Consider the following 20,950-nt stretch of genomic DNA (forward strand, 5'->3'; position numbering starts at 1 on the left):
TGGTTGGCCATGCACACCAGCAAAACTTCAACGGTTAACTCCTGGCTCGAACCCAACACACAAAATACCCTTCTCTGCATTTCCTTGCAGTTTATAATATTTCGCCTCTCAGAACATTCTAGAAGACATGAGACTGGGCGATTCAACACAAACCAAATGCAACTTTTCTTCAGCTGCAAGTTGTCTTCCTAGCACCATTAGCCTAACACCACAGCTGATCATTGGCCCATTGACCCCCCCCCCCTACCCAATGATTTGGATGGAGGGAAATGTAATCTTTTGGTTGCCCCCTACCTAAAATCACAGGAAGGTCTAACCCTGAGACACGATCTCTAACTTTACACAAAAGAGAAGCACAAATGAAATATACTTTCCTGCTTTTTAGGTTTCGCTGGGGGGCGGAGCCGTTAGGCTCCTCCTCCAGAGAAATCTATTGAGTACAGTAAGGCACTATGGAACACGCCCCCCGTCCCATTGGCTAGCTCCATAAATGGAGCCTAGCCATTGGACGAGGGGCCTGTCCATCAATGCCGGACCAGACACGGGGGCGTTCCCGAGATTCTTTGGCTTTTGCCGACGTCACGCGACGCCGGGAACGCCCCCGAGTCTGGTCCGGCCCGGCCGTGATTGCTGCTGTCCTGGGCATGTTTTTCCCCGGCACGTTTCCCGCCTCCCTCCCGCCGTTCGTGTTCTCTCCCGCCCCCCTCCCCCCTCACGCCCCCTGTGTCCTCTCCCGCCCCCTCCCGCCGTCCGTTCCTCTCCCGCCCCCCCCTGTCCTCGTAGGCCTCCCTCCCGCCGTTCGTGTTCTCTCCCGCCCCCCTCCCCCCTCACGCCCCCTGCCCGGGAGTGAGCCGAAGCTCTGCCTGGGCTCCTGAGCCGCTGGTGGAAGCAGCCGCGGAAGAGCTGGCTTCGTATCTGCTGAGGAGTAAATCGGTACGTTGAGAACTGGTGTATAGTTATCATTTATAAATCCTATGCTTTAAAGATCACGTTAAGCTGTTCTTTGGGATGTTCTCCCCTGCCAAATACGTTTTTGGAAATGTTTTTTAATCCAATGTATCTGTCCTTACTCGGTGCTCTCATCTGCCCCCTTAAACTGTTCAAAGTGATTGGCAAGGAATGGGGCGGCCCCTCCCTGAGCGCGGCTGTGTTTTATCCTTTGATAAAAGGAGATGTGGTAAGTGTGGCTGTAATCCGGGCTCCAGTTTCAAAGGGGAATCCAGCAGCCAAGCGGCGTCATCGTTCCAAACCCGGGCAGGCGAGGAGGGCGGGAGGGAGGCGCGCGCGCGAGGGACAGAGATGGAGAGAGGGGGAGAGGGCCATAGTATGCGAGGACCGTCGCAGCGAGGAGATAAAGTACAAAATGTAGGGCCAGGGATAAAGGGGTGAAGTTTGAGGGATGAAAAAATACGCATCAGGGGTTGATGGATACGAGGGGTGAGAGAGTGTAGAGTGAAATGAGAAGGGGGGCATGTGGAGGAGTGGGAAGAAAAAGACTGCAGTCGCGGAAGACGGCTAGGGAGGCGGAAATAGTGACAGGGAAACAGCACGTGTGGGGGGACGGACGGGTATTCGATCGTCCTGGTCCCGCATGGTTGTATCCCGCTGTCCGTCCGTCCCCCCTAACGCTGTCCGTGTCTTTGTTCGCCCTCCCCCCTCCTCCAAGCCCCCACCCGGCCTTGCCATTAATCTTTAGTTTGCTTCGCATTGACCACTCTTTCATTCCTGTAACCAACAGCCTCAGACTAACGTTCATTCGAGGACTGGGACTACGGCTCCCAGAATGCACCGAGCCGCTAATTAAACCCCAGGACTGGCACAGGTGAGTCTGTCTTGTCATGAAACGTCACCGCATCGATATCAAGTGCAGTAAACAAGGCATGCACCTTACGGAATCTCCTCTTTCGCTCGTTTTCTGTCCTCTTCGTTGTTGCCTCGGGTTTCTCTCGAGTGTCCCAGATAAAAGCCCGCAGCACCTCTTTTTATAGCTCTAAACTTGGAATAAACCTAAGTTCGTGCCTTCCGCTGATTGGCGGATGAAAGCGGGGCAGTTATGAGACCCCTTCATCCGATCAGAGAAGGGGCGGCTCCGAAGAGGCTTTCACTTTCTGCCTGCCCTGCCCTGGGATCCCCTTCATTTCATGGAAAGCCGTGATTTACAGGAAAAAGAAACTTGAGGGATAACAAGCATTGGAAAAGGCAATTGGCCACGCTTTTGCGAAAGATATTGACTTTGCCTGTTTGACAATATCTTTAAGCTAAATTGTAGAGCAGTGGGACTGTGCAGCATGCTAAAAGTAAAGGTAGTAAAAAGACACAATGATGGGACACATCGTTTGTTTTAAAAGGAGGGTGGCTGTGTCAACAGGGACAATGGGAGGGAAGGAACAACAAGGGGGTGGGAGTTAACAGGCAATGAGGCAGTGAGATAAAAGTGCTATTATGCAGTTGGCGCTGGCCACCTCATAGCGCTAGTTAAACATTTGGGGGGGGGGGGCGCGGAAGGAGCAACACAGATTTTGTGTGGGTGCAATGTGCAGAAGGGGTGGCTGCAACCAGGGCACGAGTCAGGGGTCCACGCGGGTGGACGGATTCCCCCCATTTATTTTCACAGGGTGGCTGCCGTCCACCCTGCCAAGAAGTTGGTCCCCACAGAAAAAGATACTGAATTCGTCCCGGTGTAATTTCCAAACACCGGGACACTCTCAGCAGCGCCTGCACGTTGTTGTCTGCTTCCGATCACAACAAAGTGCAGGAGGGGACAGGGCTCTCTTATTTCTATACTGGCCATAACAAAGGCCGAGTCTTAGGGGTCATAAGCCTCCTTTTGTTGGAGTCTCCTGGCTGTCAGCAGTCAGGAGCCTCACACCTGATGCAAATGGAGCGGAGGGCTCTGTGCGTGTGTTTGGGGAGCTCTTTGCGTGTGTGTGGGGGGCTCTTGTGTGTGGGGGGCTCTTGTGTGTGTGGGGGGCTCTTGCGTGTGTGTGGGGGGCTCTTGCGTGTGGGGGAATCTTGCATGTGCGTGGGGGGCTCTTGTGTCTGTGGGGGGCTCTTGCGTGTGTGGGGGCTTTTGCGTGTGTGGGGGTCTATTGCATGTGTGGGGGGCTCTTGCGTGTGTGTGGGGGGCTCTTGTGTGTGTGTGTGGGGGGCTCTTGCGTGTGTGTGTGTGGGGGGGCTCTTGCGTGTGTGTGGGGGGGCTCTTGCGTGTGTGTGTGGGGGGGCTCTTGTGTGGTGTGTGGGGGGGCTCTTGTGTGGTCTGTGTAGGGGGCTCTTGTGTGGTGTGTGTGTGGGCCTCGTGTGTGTGTGGGGGGCTCTTGTGTGTGTGTGGGGCTCTTGTGTGGGTGTGTGTGTGTGCAAATGCAATACGTCTCGCATTTGCGACAGAGTAAGCTATTGGCATTGTAAATGACAATGCCATATATTTATCTGTTTTCAAAACCAACACATAAATAAAAAGTTTGTCATTTACAATGCCAATAGCTCTAACTTTTCCGAAGGCGAAACCGTTGCATTGTAAATGCTTGTTTGTTATGTAATGACTCTAGGTGAAAAAATAATATGGTCTAAAGGTGATGAAGAAAGTAAGAGTAAGCCAGTACCAGTTAATACACGGTGCAGGAAAAAGTGATATATTAATATTGAGGATACAGCACCAACTTGAGAACCACTCGGTTTTTCTTGTCTTTTATTACCCAGGTCTTTTATTTTTCGTTCCCAGCTTTTACTATTTTCCACTTTCCCAAACTTTAAAACCCAAAAATAATATGCACATTGATATTGTAGCCATGGAGTTGTAGCCCGATCCATGTACAGGCATATGTAACATCGAATGGTAACCGAGGTGAGAGAATGTAATTATAACTGTTTAAATAATCAAACGCCCTAACTTGTGTGTACTATGGATCTACTGTAGCACTCAGGTAGGTAGTATGTTGGTCAGAACTTATTTGCAAGAGTGAGATTGGGACTACAACAGGAATGTGTCTTAATTTTTCTTTAGACTTGGTATGTTTTTCTTATCAGATGCATGATTAGCATGTTCTATTTATATTTGACTTGTGGTTAGTCTTTGTGGGCGTGGTTTCCAGCAAAGCAGATTCTAGAGAATGGTGTGCATTTGACATTTGGAGTTTGGGTAGAGCTTGGAGGGAGTGATGCCAGGAGCTGCCGTTTATGCAATTGTCCTGAAGAGCCTCCAAGCAGATAACCCCCAGGTAGTGTGACAACCTCTTGATGAAGTGTCATTTGACCTGAAATTTTCACTTATAAGCCATTGATTTCTGATGTGTTCGTCCAATTACCTGAATGTAAGCAAAACAAGACTATAACACCCAATTTTGGCGTAGCACCGGGCTGCAACATTTTACTGTAAATATCCCCCATTGTCTGACCTTGCAGTTGTCTGACCTTGCAGTTTTGCCTAAAATGTATCTCAAAGCACTTTCCAGTGCCAAGGAGCGGGTATTTACTTGCCATTTATTAACTGTGAAGAAAATAAGCATCTTGATGAGAATAAACATGCATAGAGGAGACTCAGTATTTCTTAGCTGAAAGATGGTGTTTGTTCTAACCTAGGAGTCAGTGAGCACTGTAGCACAAAAGCTTGGCTTATTCTGCCAAGTAGCAAGACTCATATTACATATCCTGGTTGTCTTTTGGTTAAGCAACATAGTGTAATAAAGACGTTCCAGAAATGCCTTATGTTAAGATACCAGCATAAGAGGCATGGAGACAGCAGCTGCTTTATAACCCTTAGAAGTATTACTAGAATACATGTTATGGCATATGATCTCATAAACTCATAAACAAAGACATAGGTTACGCATCTAATGCTGTTTCAAGTGCTAACCGTTTTTTAACGCAAAAAAGATGCTATGCCGGATGGAATGCAACCATGCGTTAACTGCACATGTGCTATTTTCCCATGTGCAAATTATGTATCCCGGGTTTCTACCTATAAGGTTACAGCAGGCAAATCTGGGTGAGACGTTTTAGGCAAATAACAATAAATTTCAATTTGGGCACCCTGGAATGTGTTCTAGGGTTTGATGTGTGCACTACCGTTGCACTACTTTCCAAAAAGATCCTTGCCAAATTTGACCTGCAAAAAACTTGTGACCAAATAGTGTGATGTATGGTACCTGCCCAGGCGCAAATACCACCTTTGGAATTAGTGCACAGCCAACTAACACCTGGCTGGAATCTTGTTTCAGGTGCAAACAGGAGTTTGCAGCCAAAAGAGAATTAGCCTCATAGTGGCCTATGGCCAAGGATGGACTAGAACAGAACATAGGCCCGGGCACCAAAATAAAAGTGGCTCCCATTAAAAAATCAGATAGCTGAAAAATGCAACCCATATGTGCAAATCAGAGCAGTTTTGAACTTGTAAAGACAAGCTGTATATGTGTTTTGCAAGTATGGGCGACTGCATGTATTTTCGCTTGCTGCTGAAAATGTTTGTGGTAATAGCATAGAAAACAAGCATTGGTAAAGCCAATAGGTCACACATATGTGAGAGCTATTGGCTTTGCCAATGCCTTTTTGCCATGTTGTACAGCACCTCAGTCGCTGTGCAGTATGGCTGTAAGTAAAGAAAATTAAAAAGACCTATGATGAAGCCAAGTTTGGCCACATCGTGGCAGTATTTTATTTTTATTTACAGACATGTTGTACAGCAGCTTCTATGCAACATGTCTGAAAGGTATTTTGAGAAAGTGTTATGACCCAGCAGCAGCTTGGAATGACAACTTAGCTCATTAAGGAGTTTGGTTTTCACAGCTCTTTGAAGGACTTGCTCCTTGAGCAATGGGGACTACGGTGCATACATAACATCTTTTTGTAGACATAGACATGGAAATTATATGCAAAAGTCTTATATTTATAGAATCTGTTTGAAAAAAGCTTTCTAAAACAAACCTAAACTTACTTCTTCTGAAGCAGAGTTGGCACATGTCTCCTGTTTGACAGGAACAGCACATGTTGGAAGTATGTTATCCATGGTCTTGTCTCTGCTATGCATGGCTATTGCCCATTCAGCTCCTACCCATGAAGTCACCATGAGCTGCAGAGCCACAAGCCATTCGAAAATTTAAAACACACGGGCTGGGGGCAGACACAGAAGACTGGTGGTTGATACCTTAGAGCACAGCCAGTGTCCCAAGTTATCAAGGCCCCCAGCAACAAGAATAATAGGCACAGGCAGCAGCACCCTAACGTGTTTCCCTGTCTGTCATTGCACGGTGATATCAGGCCAAGCATATATGCTATCTTCTTCTTTCAAGCTATATTTCAGTTATTAATCATAAAAGTTAGGGGCGTGGTTTCGGCACCAACAAGGATGGCCGCTCTGCTGTGAAGCTCCAGGACAGCGAGGGGGCGCGAGTTCTCTCCTGACGGTGTTTCTTTTTTCCTGGACCCGCAGCAACGTATTTCCAATTATGAAGCTCAGCTGCACATTGTGAGATGTTTTTCGAAGTGCAGGGTGAGAGCTAACTTCCTTTTTCCTTACCGGTTGTCTCCGCCACGACACTCGCAGCCGCCAATTTGATTTCATTTTGCCGACCGGACTCTCCCCACATGTCGTATTTTGCAGTCAGCCTTGCACCTTTTGCCACTTAAGGTCTTTTAGAGCTAATTCTATTGGTTTTGTACCCCATATGTCTTCTGCCTTCTGATAAATATTGGCCCTGAGCATTTCTTTACATGGTGATTTTTTACCTCCTGTTTCCCTCATACTCTGCTTATAACGCATACCATTCTATGGGGGAGAACCCTGTCACAGAAAGTTATTTTCTTTTTTCTTTTGGCTCCTGACGTCTCTGGACATTATTTGGTACTTCAATTAGCCTCTTATATATTTATAGGGTGCTCCTGCTTAGTCTTTCTTATGGCAAAAGCGGGCTCTTCCCGTGGTGGTGTTATCTCCTCTAATTCTTCTTCGTTGGAAAATTGCAACCCCTTTAGCATTTTACAAGAAAATATGGAAGAATTGGACTCTGGTCCTGCTGCCATTGGAGATGTGACACCCACTGTGCCTCGCAATGCATCCAAACAAGCCTCTAAAATACCTACTGCCTCATCGTCTGTAACAGGCAAACGCATAAAAAAAGACCCACCTTCTCCTTCTAATTCTTCGACAGCACTTTCTATGGAACTGCTTTTGGCGGAAATTTGTGCTCTCAAGCCTTATATGGAGGACACAAATACTCATCTCCAAAGTCTTGAGAGCAAATGGTCTGTCACGGAACAAAAGGTTACTCACCTGGAACAACAGGTGGAATCTATTCACGGTGTTACCAATCCAGTTCCTTCCTTACATCTGGGGATTTCACACCTTAAACAGCAAATGGAAAATTTGGAAAACCGTAATAAGCGTAATCATTTGCGCATTTATGGCCTTGCACCTGCACCCTCCGCCTTGAGGGTGCAAATCCTCCATTCTTTTTTAAATTTTTCTTCCGAATCTCCTGGGTCTTCCCGAGACTCTAAAATTGAATATCCAAAGAGCTCTTTGCTTGGGGCCAAACCTAAGATCATCATCTTCCTGAGTCAAACTGTTAGACCTGGCATCTTTAGTGTGGTTTACCCTGTCTTTTTGGCCTCTACCTCCTGTATTTTTGATGCTGTGCTGGATTTCGTTTTTGCTGATTTAGATGCTTTGGACACTCTGCCACTGCTGATCAGTGCCAGAGTGTAAGTGCTCCCTGTGTAAATTGTTATTGTGATTGGATATACATGATTGGCATATTTGTATCACCATGAAGTCCCTAGTAAAGTGCACTGGGTGTGCCAGGGCTGGTGATGACAAATGCTACTAGTGGGCCTGCAGCACTGATTGTGCCACCCACATGAGTAGCCCTAAAATGGTGTCTCAGGCCTGCCACCGCAGTGCCTGTGTGCAATCTGTGGACTGCCATGTCCTCCTGGTCAGTGTCCCCACTGACCAGGCCTAACCCTTCCCTTTTTGTGCACATTGGTCACCCCTATGGAAGGCCCACAGTGGGCAGGGTGCAGTGTATGTGAAAGGTAGAGCATGTACTGGTGCAGGTGACATGCTCTGGTAGTGAATTACCGCCATTTTCATTTTTCACTATTGTAAGGCTATCTTGCTCCATAGGTTAACATGGGGGATGCTGGCTACAGTGGCTACCATCATATCTTCCCATAGGAACAATATAGGACATAACAGTCTAATATCCCTGAACTCAGAATTTAATAACACATCTTTTAGGAAAGGTTGTTTTTGAATCCTGTGTTTGAGAACAGCACTTTTAGAAAGTTGCTGCTCTCTTGTCTGACCTTCCTGTGTGCCTTGGCCTGTTTGTGTATTAACTGTCTGGTTTGAGAGTGACAGGGGCTGGGGATTCCCCAGGAGGCTGGCTGAGTCAGCCCTCGGCTGAATGACTGCATTTGCAACATAAGTGGTGGGAGTAGATAGAACTTGGGCCTGAATAGGGATGTGCCTGCCTTCGACAATGCTGGCTCCACCTCCTGCTGGGCGGCCGACGACCCTGCCCCTCTCTCTGAAAGGAAAGGAGATGCCAGAAAAACAAAGTTCTCAAGGAACACCCAGAACTGGTTCCGACCGGGCTCAGGGCCCACTTGCATAAAGAGAACAAAGACTTTTAGGGGTATAAGTACAGGACCCCTGACAATAGAAAATTAGATCATCCTGGAATCAAGAAGGAATCTCTGCCAAGGAGATAGCTGAAACTGAAGAAGGAAGATTGTCCAGCTGTCACTCTGCTGGATTGGCCTGATGTTGCTTTGCTGCCAAAGAGAGGGGAAAGACTTTGCTTTGTGCTGTGTCCCCTTGCTTGAAGTAATCTCCAAGGGCCTGAGAAGAGCTGGCTCCCTGTTCTGAAGTCCCAGGAACAAAAGGACTTCACCCCTAGCTTCCCCTGAGCTCTACTGAGAGAGTTCTGTCCTTCCCAGAGTGTGTAGCCCCTGTGTGGTGCATCTGGAAGTTGTACCTGTGCTGGGAAGCTGGAAACCAAGATTTAAAGACTTTGCTACAGAAAAGTTATTGCATCGCTCGCTGCGGAGCGCATCCCCGACAGTGCGAGAAAATTCCCGCCACTACGAAGGCCGAGATCGTCGCAGCACCTGTTGCGGCTGCCAGAGCCGTCGCATCCTTCATTTGCGGGTGTCGTCGCAGAGCCTGTCGTCGCTGGGTGAGATTGCACCGCTGCTTGCTTACGTTGCTGCGAGTGTCATCGCCGAAGCCATCGCATCGAGGAGCTGCGAGAGAGAAGATCACCGCTGGTCCGCGCATCGTTGCCCCTGAGATCGTCGCAACTCCAAAGATCGTCGCATCGTGCCTTTGCAAGAACAAACTTCCTACGGAACCTACGCAGCAGAATCCATACAAGTGACCTTCCTCCCCATACAGACCGGATTCGTCGCAACACGCCTGCTGCTGCAGCGGGCTGTCGCAATCGCCTCCCCAAGGTCTCAGGAGCAACGCATCGCTTGTTTTCCACCGCACCAGCTCCTGCTTTTGGAACTTTGTCGCAACTAAAGGTACTGTTGGCTAAAAGTGACGCAACTTTGAACTTTTTCACGCATCTGTGGATTATTTTATTGCAACCTTAAGAACTCTTTTGAAACCATATTCTTGAACTGTGTATGTTGGATTTTTGTCGTTTTGGTCTTGTGTAGTTTAGATTAAATACCTTTATTTTTCTAAACTGTTGTGGAGTCAGTTTGTGGTGTTTTCACTGTGTTACTCTGAGTGTTGGTACAAATACTTTACACATTGCCTTCTGATTAGCCTTGACTGCTCGTGCCAAGCTACCTAGAGGGTGAGTAGGGGTTATCTCAGAGGGTTTCCTCCTTACCCTGACTAGAAGCAAAGGTCCCTATTTGGACAGTGGTACCTACCTCTGCCAACTAGAGACCCCCAGATCTAACAAAAACCAAGAGGCGTCATCTTGTATTTTTCTGGAGTACACTGATTTACTTAAAATAATACAAGCTGCCAGATTTAAAGGAAAATTTTTATGGCAGGGATCCAATCTGTTCTTCGCTCAGGATTATGCTAAAGCAACTGCAGACCGACTGAAGAAATCTTTGGACATGAGACTTGCTCTTCGCAGTCTGAATTCTAGATATGGTCTGTTCCATCCTTGCCTTATGAAAGTAACTTATAACAATAAAGCCACTGCCTATGAAGATCCGGCTCACCTACAACATTTCTTGGATACCTACAGAGAAGAGAACATGGAGATTCCTCATTCATCGATGTTTTGATTGTTTTTCTTGTAGTTTGTTACATGTCTGCATTTTATGCTTGTTCATCATATTGATATTTCGTTATTTTTGTTGTTTGCTGTATCTCTTATAATCGATTCCGTTTTCTTTTTAACTGTCAGGCGCCAGTTATTGTGGTCCCCTGCTATTTGATCCCCTTTTCCCGTCTGTAGGATGTCTCCCTTCCTCGTCTTCATCCTGGAGTTTTTCGCCAGATCGTACTGTCTTCCTTATGTAGCTTCACCACCCCCTTGTTCATCATTTGTTTGTGGTATGTCTTTCTGTTTTTGTTTTTCAATTATACTCTTTGTGTATTGTTCTTTTCCATCATATTTCCATTATACATTTATCCTTATCTGCTTTATTTTCTCCTTTGTTTTCACCTCTTTTGATTAAGTTTCTAAGTTTTTCTTCTCATCCATTTTTTCCTCCTTATTTCTCTCATTGGCCTTTTTCCTTTCTTTCCATTATTACTAATTTCTTGTTTTGCTATGATAATCTTTCCTACTGATGATTATTTAATATTGTTACGGATCCCTTCATAGATAGATGCTTTAAATCTAAATTCATCCCCTCCTCCATACACACTCAATTTCCTTCTGCTTTATCTCAAAGAGCCCTTGTTGATGCTTGGAGACTATGTCACCACGCACTCCAAGAAAATATGTATTTCTCACCAGTTCACTCCTCACAATCCCATATAGACTACTTATTTATTTCGAAAGCCCTTACTCAACATATTTCCCATTCAGACATAGGATCTATATACATTTCTGACCACGTTCCTGTATCCTTGGATTTAGACTTACTCCCCCGCATTGAAGGAACTTGGAGATGGAGAAATTCATGTATTAAGCAATTGGAGCATACCTATTACTCCACAAAAGCCTCTTCTGACCAAAATGAACTTATTAAATCCAAATTTACTTTTAATAAACTTTCAAATTAATCTGCTAACTAAATTTATTTAAATCTAGTGCTAAATGTTATAGCACACAAAATAAAGCTGGTAATCTTGCCAATTATCTATTTTAACTTCAACTAATGCTACAGTCCATAAAAATGATGATAATCTTTTTGAATTTTCAAACTTTTATCAACAGCTCTATACTCCTGAATCTTCTTCTCAACGGTCTGATATTTCTAAATTTCTATCATCCATTCCTCTACCTTCAACTCTTAATGTAGATTTTTCTTCTTTGGCCGAAAATATTCAAATTAGTGACATCCTTACTGCTATTCACGCTATTAAAAAAGGAAAAGCTGCTTGTCCTGATAGTTTTACCATTGAATTCTATTCCCATTTTTCCCCACTCCTTCTTCCCAAATGACATCACTTATGTGCATATTTTATTTCTACTCAAAAATCAGAAGGATGTTATTAGGAAGCGTTGATTTGTCTGCTCCCAAAAGAAAACAAAGACCACACACTCTGTGAGAATTACAAGCCCATTTCATGAATTAATTTAGATTATAAAATAATTGCAAAAGTCCTTGCTCTTCGTTTGGATTCTTTTTTGCCCCAGTTGATTGGAAAGGAACAATGGGGTTTCATTAACCCTTTAAGTGCTGCCGTCAGCCAACGGTCGTCGCGAGCACTACCTTGCCAGTGCTGCGCACGTCAGTTGGCCGACGGGGCCGCACCCGTTATTCGAGCGTTCAGCACTGGGCGCTGAACGTTCGACGCTCCTAAGGTGTTAAGGGACGTCATTTATCTGATAATACTAGATTGTCTTTTAATGTACTTAGTAAATCTAAATCATATAAAAAATTGTTAGCAGCAATTTTATTAGACGCTGAAACAGCTTTCGATAGAGTCAGTCTTCTTTCATATTCTCAACCTTTGCTTGGTTTGGTACTGGCCCAAAATTCATTAACTAGGTCTCTTTACTCTATTCCTCTCCCAGGTCCTTTATCCTAGCTAATGGTCTTGTATCCCCTTCTTTTCCTCTTCAGCGAGGAGTTTGGCAAGGTTGCCCATTATTTCCACTCATATTTATCCTTTCCCTAGAGCCTTTTCATAATAAACATTCTGGTTGAACACAAACATCACAGGTGTCTCCTATGGAATTAACCAGTTAAAATTTTCAGTATACCTGGATGACATTTTATTATTTATTTCAAACCCGCAATCCTCCCTACTAGCATTTTTATCAGAGGTGACTGACTTTGCTCTTGTTTCAGGTCATAAACTCAATGCCGACAAATGTGAAATCCTCCCACTGAAAAAACTCTGTTTTCATGCTGATTTCCTATCTTCTTCTTTCCAAAGGAACCCAGTTAAAATTAAATATCTTGGAATTTGGTTTACTCCATCTATTAAAGATACTGTTGCTTTAAACCTAAAAGAACTTCAAACGTCTTCAACTACTTCCACATGACGTTGGTATCCCTTATTTTTATGCTGGTGGGGTAGACTAGATTCTATAAAAATGATGCTTGTTCCAGTGATATTGTTCTATCAATCCAATATTCCCATTAATATTCCTAAGTCTTTTTTTATAAAACTGTATATAATATTCTTTCATAATGTTTATGGTATAATAAACAACCTAGGATGTCTCTCTGCAAACGTACAAAGCTTAAACACATGGGTGTCGTTAATTTTCCAGATTTTTATTCTTATCACACTTCATTTTTTCATTTTATTTTATTTATTGATTTAGGGGGTTTTGTAAAGCGCTTGGTGACGCACAGCGGCGTGTCCCCGCGCTGAGGAGCAGATACTTACTGGAACCTACAGAAGCGGAATACCTTACTGTACGAATAGTGCAGTTTTAAGCTTGGCTCTAAAGATTAGTTCTGATGGTTCTAGTCGCAATGCCATGGGTAGTTTGTTCCATCTAGAGGCTGCAAGGTACCTAAAGGATCTAAACATTCCTCTTTTTTATTGTCTGAAAGTGGAACTGATTCTAATCTTCACCTATTGTGGGTAGACATTGAAAGAGCCTTTTTTTCATTTTTTTTCTTACGAAGAATATATTTCTCTTTCCCATTTACCCTTATCATTAGCTCTCTTATTCTTAAAAATGCTCGTAAACTTTTCCAACCACTTTTCTCATTTGTTCTAGATGAGCGTACACAATTTTTAAATTCATCAATTTAGTATAATAAGCATATTAAACTTAACAATAAGTATATTTTCTGGAAAGATTAGTTAACTTACGGGCTCAAATGGACTCATCAACTTTTTGAAGATGGTATCTGTTTACCCTTTTCAGTATTGCAATCCCATTTTTCCCTTCCCCCTTCATATCATTCTAAGTGTATATCTTTAATAGCAGCTGCCCAAGCTTCTTACAATTCTTTAATCTCCTCTCATGCTCCTACCCCCTCAACTCCTATTACCACATTATTTTTAAGCAACTCTCCTTCTGCTTCTCTAATATACAAAAAGTTAATGGATATTCCTATTTCTCATGATAAATCTGCCGTGAAATGTAGTTTGGAATCTGATTTGGGTGAATCTTTCTCTATTCCAATGTGGAATAAAATCTGGACTAAAATAAGGACGTCTAGAGCAGCAAACACTACTCAAACTTTATTTATTTATTTATAATAGACCCCTAATCACTCCAGCTAAATTACATAAGATTGATCATGGCATCCCTTCTACCTGTTGGTCATGTAACGCTCCATTAGCAGACCTCAAACATATGCTTTTTGAATGCCCAGCAATTCATACTTTTTTGGACCTAGGTCTGGCGACAAATCAATGCTATTTGTCAATACCATATCCCTTTCTTTTATTTATACATTTTTCTAGGTAGCATCTCCGAAGTTTGGTCCTCTTTTCCTGACTATTTTCATATTATTGATTTGCTCAATGCTGTTGCATTTCAACAGATCACTAAGTCACGGAAAGATACCACTGCGGTATCCTTTCAAGCATGGTGGTATGGCATTTGCTATAATCATAAATTGGATAGAGCCTATATATACACCACGCTTGCTATTAAACGAGAGATACTTTGGATGCCCATTACTGAGTTCTTAAATGTTTCAGCTAAAAAGCTATCTTCACATAACCCCTGCTTTGAAGAAGTCCCCAAACCCCCTTGATTTTTCAAATACTGCTGTTTTAATTAATGTTTGCCTTATAGTTATGGAATAATTCACTATAGTAGGAATTTTTATGTATAACTGTTGCTTTTCACTTATAATACCTAGTATCGATGTTCTACCCCCTCCCCCTTCTTTTATTTATTTATTTCCCCTTATTATTTATTTTTATTATTCTGTAATTATGTATTATTTCTTTGATAACTGTATTATGTCTTATTTTCTTATTAAATAAACTTCTTTCAAACTAAAACAAATTATAAAAGTTACATTTAAATTAATTTCTCAATTTAAAACAATGCGAAAAAATTAAAACAGATTCAGATAAGCAATTAATCCATTATTTAAAGAGAGCAAAAGTGTTAAAACTTTAGACCTTTTTTCTGTGCAATTGCAACTGCTAATAAATACCAGCTTAAGCTAAAAACAACTTGCGGCAGCAATTCGTACCTCAGAACTCTCAGAGCTGCCTGGTGCTTTCCGTATCCAAACTTCTGACAGAGAGGGCAAATTCACTTCTTCCTAATCTTGTCATAGAATGTGCAAAGGAACAAAATGTGTGCAAAACTTTATACATTTGCTAAAGGCATAAAGTGCAGAGGGATTCAGCATTTAGCCCATTATCCATATTCCATTTTACTGTATAGGCTTTAATTTGAAGGATACTATAACAAAACTTCAAATATACTGTTCTTGCCGGGGGAGGATAAACAGCATCCAACAACTCCTCAAACCCTGGACAAGGCTTAACTTCCAAACATTGCATGGTTAAACTGATGAATCTTGGGTTACTATGCAGTATGTTCCAACTGTACTTCTAATATAACTGCTTCAACTGTTTCTTAGAGTTTTGGGTCAGTGTTTGTGGCTCAACCCAATAATCACTTAAATCAAGCTTAACCATGCTTTCACATAACGCACCAGGAGAGAGTTACCACTTCATCTAAGGCTATTATTTATCTACGGCCTTCTCTATTTTGATCCAACTTCTGTATCATCCACACACTCACCCAGAAGAGCAGAGGTTGCAATATGCTCTATCCGTTTTAAATTAAGGTCATCATAGAAAAGAGACATTAATGGTGTAGCCACCGGTAGGCCTAATAGCCCCCTCATGAATTTAATTTCCTCAATGGAAAGCTGCCTCAAATTTTCTATGCCTCACAGCTCAGCCCCATACAATGCTGCAGCCTGGACTTTATACTTGTATATTTCTAGAACAGGCATAACAGGTTTTATTGTAGACTTATTATATTTTCTATAGACCACCCTTTCACCATGTGTAAGAATCATTCTTGCATGATTTATTTGGGGGTTCCACTGCTCCATAGAGTCTATAGTAATACCCAGATAATTAAAATGTGAGACCATTTCAAGATTTTACTAACCAGCATAGACCTTTTTCTTAAAGGACCTATGAGGTTTCAAGGACATACATTTGATTTTGCTTATGTTTATTCCCAGTCCCTTTCCAGTGCAGTATTCATTGAAGCTAATTAAAAGATTTTGGAGTCCCCTCTGCGTCTGCGAGACCACAATAGTATTATCAGCAAAAGGCAGTGCTGGAACCGGAGACCCGCAGAGCTTCGGGGAATCAAGACTGGGCTTGCTGAGATGGTCAACAATATCATTAATGAAGAACAAGCACGCACCCCTGTCTTACCCCTCTGTTAATTGGGATTGGCTCATTTAGTTCACCATTCTCCCCCCAACAGACCATAGCATAGTTACCCTGATGTAACCTAACTATTTGGGTAAGGATGTTGTCTGGGACTCCCTGATTTGTCAGCTGTGCCCAGAGCAGCCCCCTTGGAACAAGATCAAACACTGCCCTTAAGCCTACAAATGCAATATAAATGTAGGCATCTCTTATTTTAACATATTTCCATACAATGCACATTAACCTAAATACTTTATCATTTGTGCTAGTCTGAGATCTAAACCCTGTCTGGTAAACTATTAGTATATTATTTTCACAGATCCAATTATTCAATTTATCCAGAATTTGCCTGCCATGAACTTTTCAAGTTCAAGTTCGGGCATTTGTATAGCGCACTGCTCACCCAGAGGGTCTCAAGGCGCTTGGGGAAGGGGTTCATTATTTGTCGAATAGCCAGGTTTTAAGTTATTTTCTGAAGGAGATGTGGTTTTGAGTAAGTCGGAGGTGAGTGGGGAGTGAGTTCCAGGTCTTGGCAGCAAGGAAGGAGAAGGATCTGCCACCCATGGTGGATTTTCGGATGCGCGGGACAGCGGTGAGGGCTTGATTGGACGATCTTAGTTGGCGGGTGGGTTTGTAGAAGGACAGTCGAGTGTTGAGGCATTCATGGTCCTAGATTGTAGAGGGCCTTGTGTGCGTGGGTGAGAAGGCGGAATGTAATTCTTTTGTTGACGGGAAGCCAGTGGAGGTCTTTTAGGTGTCCGGTGATGTGATCTTGGCGAGGGATGTCTAATATGAGTCTCGCTGATGCGTTTTGGATGCGTTGTAGTTTTTTCTGTAATTTTGCTGTGATTCCGGCGTATAGTGTGTTACCATAATCCAGTCGACTTGTGACCAGTGCGTGGGTGACAGTTTTTCTTGTCTCGAGGGGGATCCAACAGAAGATCTTTTTGAGAATGCGAAGTACGTTGAAGCAGGGGGATGAGACTGCGTTGACTTGTCTGGAACATCATGAGAGAGGAGTCTAGGATAAAGCCAAGGTTACGTGCATGGTCTGTGGGTGTGGGTGCTGTGCCCAGAGCGGAAGGCCACCAAGAGTCGTCCCAGGCAGAGGGGGAAGATCCTAGGATGAGCACCTCCGTTTTGTCTGAGTTGAGTTTTAGGCGGCTATGTTTCATCCATTCGGCTACTTCTTTCATACCTTCGTGAAGATTGTTTTGGCGGTGTTAGGGACTTTGGTGAGGGAAAGGATTAACTGGATGTCGTCGGCGTAAGAGATGATGTTAAGGTTGTGATGACGCGCGATGGCGGCGAGTGGACTCATGTAAACGTTGAAGAGGGTGGGACTGAGTGAAGATCCTTGTGGTACGCCACAGTTGACTTCAGTGGCCTCAGAGTTGAATGGAGGAAGTCGGACTCTTTGAGTTCTCCCAGCGAGGAATGAGGTGATCCAGTCCAAGGCTTTTCCTTGTATGCCGATGTTGCTGAGGCGTTGTATAAGGGTGCTGTGGCAGACTGTGTCGAAAGCGGCGGAGAGGTCGAGTAGAATGAGGGCCACTGTTTCATCGTTGTCCAGTAGTGTTCGGATGTCGTCAGTCGCTGCAATGAGGGCGGTTTCAGTGCTGTGTTTGGCTCGAAACCCGGATTGATATGGATCGAGGGAGTTGTTGGATTCAAGGAAGGCGGCGAGCTGGCTGTTGACGGCTTTCTCGATGACTTTTGCCGGGAAAGGGAGGAGGGATATGGGTCGGTAGTTTTTTAGTTCAGAGGGGTCTGCTGTGGGTTTCTTAGAAGGGCGCTGAGTTTGGCGTGTTTCCAGCTTTCTGGAAAGGTGGCAGAGTTGAACGAGCAATTGATGACATCACGGAGATGGGGTGCGATGATGGAGTCCGCTTTGTTGAAGATGTGGTGGGGGCAGGGGTCGGTTGGCGAGCCAGAGTGGATTGAGTTCATTAGGCGGATGGTGTCTTGAGTGGTGATTGGGTTCCAAGCGCTAAGGTTGTTAGTTGGCGGAGTAGGATCTGAGGGGGGTGGGGAGGGTTGGACGCTGGGAGTATTCTCGAAGCTGTTGTGAATGTCGGCAATTTTGTTGTAGAAGAAGGAGGATAACGCATCGCAGAGGTCTTGGGAGGGAGTGATATCGTTAGATGCTGCGGTGGGGTTGGTGAATTCTTTGACAATGTTGAAAAGTTCCTTGCTGTTGTGAGTGTTGTTGTCGAGACGATCCTTGAATGCTGATTTCTTGGCAGATCGAATCAGTTGGTGGTGTTTGCGGGTGGCTGCCTTGAGGGTGGACATGTTGTCGGTGGTTGGGTTTTTTCTCCATGTTTTCTCCAGGGTGCGGCATAGCTTCTTGGATTTTTTAAGGTCATCATTGAACCAGGGAGCCTTTTTTGCTGGCTGATTTGATCTGGTGCTTTTTCAAGGGTGCTAATTCGTCAGCACTGTGGGTGATCCTTTGCTTGAGATTGGTGGCCGCTTGGTTTGGGTCTGATGAGAGGGTGGGAGGGTTTTGGTTGAGTGATGTGAGGAGTTGTTCGGAGGTGATTTTGTTCCAGTTTCTTCGAGGAATAGGTTGTGGGTGAGGGTGGTTTTGTAGCTGAAGTGAACACAGCTGTGGTCCGTCCAGTGGAGAGCTGTGGTGCGATCGAAGGAGATGTGCTTGCTGGAGGTGAAGATGGGGTCAAGCGTGTGTCCGGCTACATGGGTGGGGGTGTCAACAAGTTGTTTGAGTCCGAGATTGGCCAGGTTGTCCAGAAGGGTGGTGGTGTTGCTGTCGTGTTTGTTTTCAAGGTGGTAGTTGAAGTCTCCTAAAAGAATGTAGTTCTCGGAGGCGAGGGCATGTGGGCTGACGAAGTGATGTCATCGCTGAATTGAGTGCGGGTACCTGGAGGCCTGTAGATGAGGGTGCCTCTAAGTGTGGTCCTAGGGTCGATGTGGATCTGAAAGTGGAGATGTTCGGCGGTTGCAAGATTATCGTCGGAGCTGGTCGTGATTTTGATGGTGTTCTTATGGATGATGGCGATGCCTCCTCCTGTTTTATTGGTGCGGTCTTTACGGGTAATCTTGTAAGCGTCCGGTATGGCTATGGCGATGTTGGGTGCTGATGATGTGTTCATCCATGTTTCTGTAAGGAAGGCGATGTCCGGTGATGCAGTGTCGAGTAGGTCCCAGAGTTCTGTTGCGTGTCTGTGGACCGAGCGGGTGTTCAGCAGGATGCACTTTAGGTGGTTAGAGTCGGAGCTATGTTTGGAGGAAGTGGATTTGGTGAGGGTCCTGGAGCAGGTAAACTTGCAGGAGTGGCAGGCGAAGGGACCGTGGGTACGTCCTGGGGTGGCTTCGCAGCACTGTGGAGTACGTCCGGGGTTGAGGGCGAGGAGAGTTGCGGCATCATATGTGAATCTAGAGGGCTGGGTACGGCGGGGGCCAGGGGGTCTGGCGGTGGGCGCGGTCCAGGCACGGACGGGCGTAGACGGGCTTACCTTTGGCGCACCTTCGGCTCGCATGGGGCGCGATCCCTGCGCGTGAACGCTGCGCGCAAAAGCATCTGTCATATATGGATGGTGGGGGGGAGGGACGAGGGAGGATCAGCTGGGAGGCGGGATCGGGTCGTAGGGGACGGGCTCCGAGGCACAACAACAACAACAAAATGGCGGCTAAAGTTAAACAGGCAACAGGATAGGGTACAGCGAGTAAGTGATGGAAATAAACACCCTGAGAAGTGAGCCCACAAAAATCGAAGTTCCAACTAAGTCAAATAGGGTCAAAGCCACAACAGCGCGTGTTCTACTTGCCCTGCGCACAACAATGTAAATAGTGTTAAGTCTGGGAAATCGTCAGCAGCAGCTCCAAACACTCGGCAAAGCTTCTAAATAGTAAAGCGCTATTACACGCGGCAGCTGGCAGGCAGGCACTACTAGTTATGAACACTCGATGATGCAGAGAGTGGTGAGGCGCTGTGACAAGCGGCAGCTAGAGGAATACAAAAGCGCTATTATTGATTAATTAAATACGCTCTAGCGTTATGTCAGGCAGCAGTTAGCGAGAGGCACAGAGAAGCAGTTAACGATACCAATACAGCAGGAAGCTTGGGGAGCGACCGTCTCTGAACGCGTCAGGCCGGTCACAGCGCTACTGGAGGTGGGGGCCAGGCTGTACGGTCAGTGGGAGGGAGGATCAGCTGGGAGGCGGGATCGGGTCGTAGGGGACGGGCTCCGAGGCACAACAACAACAAAATGGCAGCTAAAGTTAAACAGGCAACAGGATGGGGTACAGCGAGTAAGTGATGGAAATAAACACCCTGAGAAGTGAGCGCCACAAAAATCGAAGTTCCAACTAAGTCAAATAGGGTCAAAGCCACAACAGTGCGTGTTCTACTTGCCCTGCGCACAACAATGTAAATAGTGTTAAGTCTGGGAAATCGTCAGCAGCAGCTCCAAACACTCGGCAAACTTTTTACATTGTCTCTAAAAGATGTAGTGGGCTGTAGGTTCCAGGATCGTGTTTACTCCCTTTTTTGAATATTGGTACTAATTCAGCACCCTTCCAAGTGGGGGGGACCAGTGCACCTGAAGCTACTGCATTGCTAATTAAGTTAATATAAGGACCCCATACTTCTAAATCATGCCTAAGCAAATCTCCCAGAATTTAATTCAGCCCTGGAGCCTTACCCACCTTGATAGCGTTAATTGCCTTTACTGTTTCCTCTAGACTGAAATAGATCCTGTGAGCCGAACAATCGTTTACACAATTGGCCAATGACCCACACTGATTATTAGAGACCCTCTTGGCCTCTGTGAAAAAATTGGCAAAATGTTGGGTCCAGGTTGCAGGATACACATTGTATTTTGCATGGGAAATTCCACCTTTACTACCATGCGCAATTGTTTTCCAGAACCAAAATAAATCTTTTGTTTTAGCAGCATGGAGTAGATCATTCCAGTTGCCCTTGAACCATTCTCTCTGTGCATAGGTTAATGC

The sequence above is a fragment of the Lissotriton vulgaris genome, chromosome 6 (genome assembly GCF_964263255.1).
Source record: "Lissotriton vulgaris chromosome 6, aLisVul1.2, whole genome shotgun sequence".
Lineage (NCBI taxonomy): Eukaryota > Metazoa > Chordata > Amphibia > Caudata > Salamandridae > Lissotriton > Lissotriton vulgaris.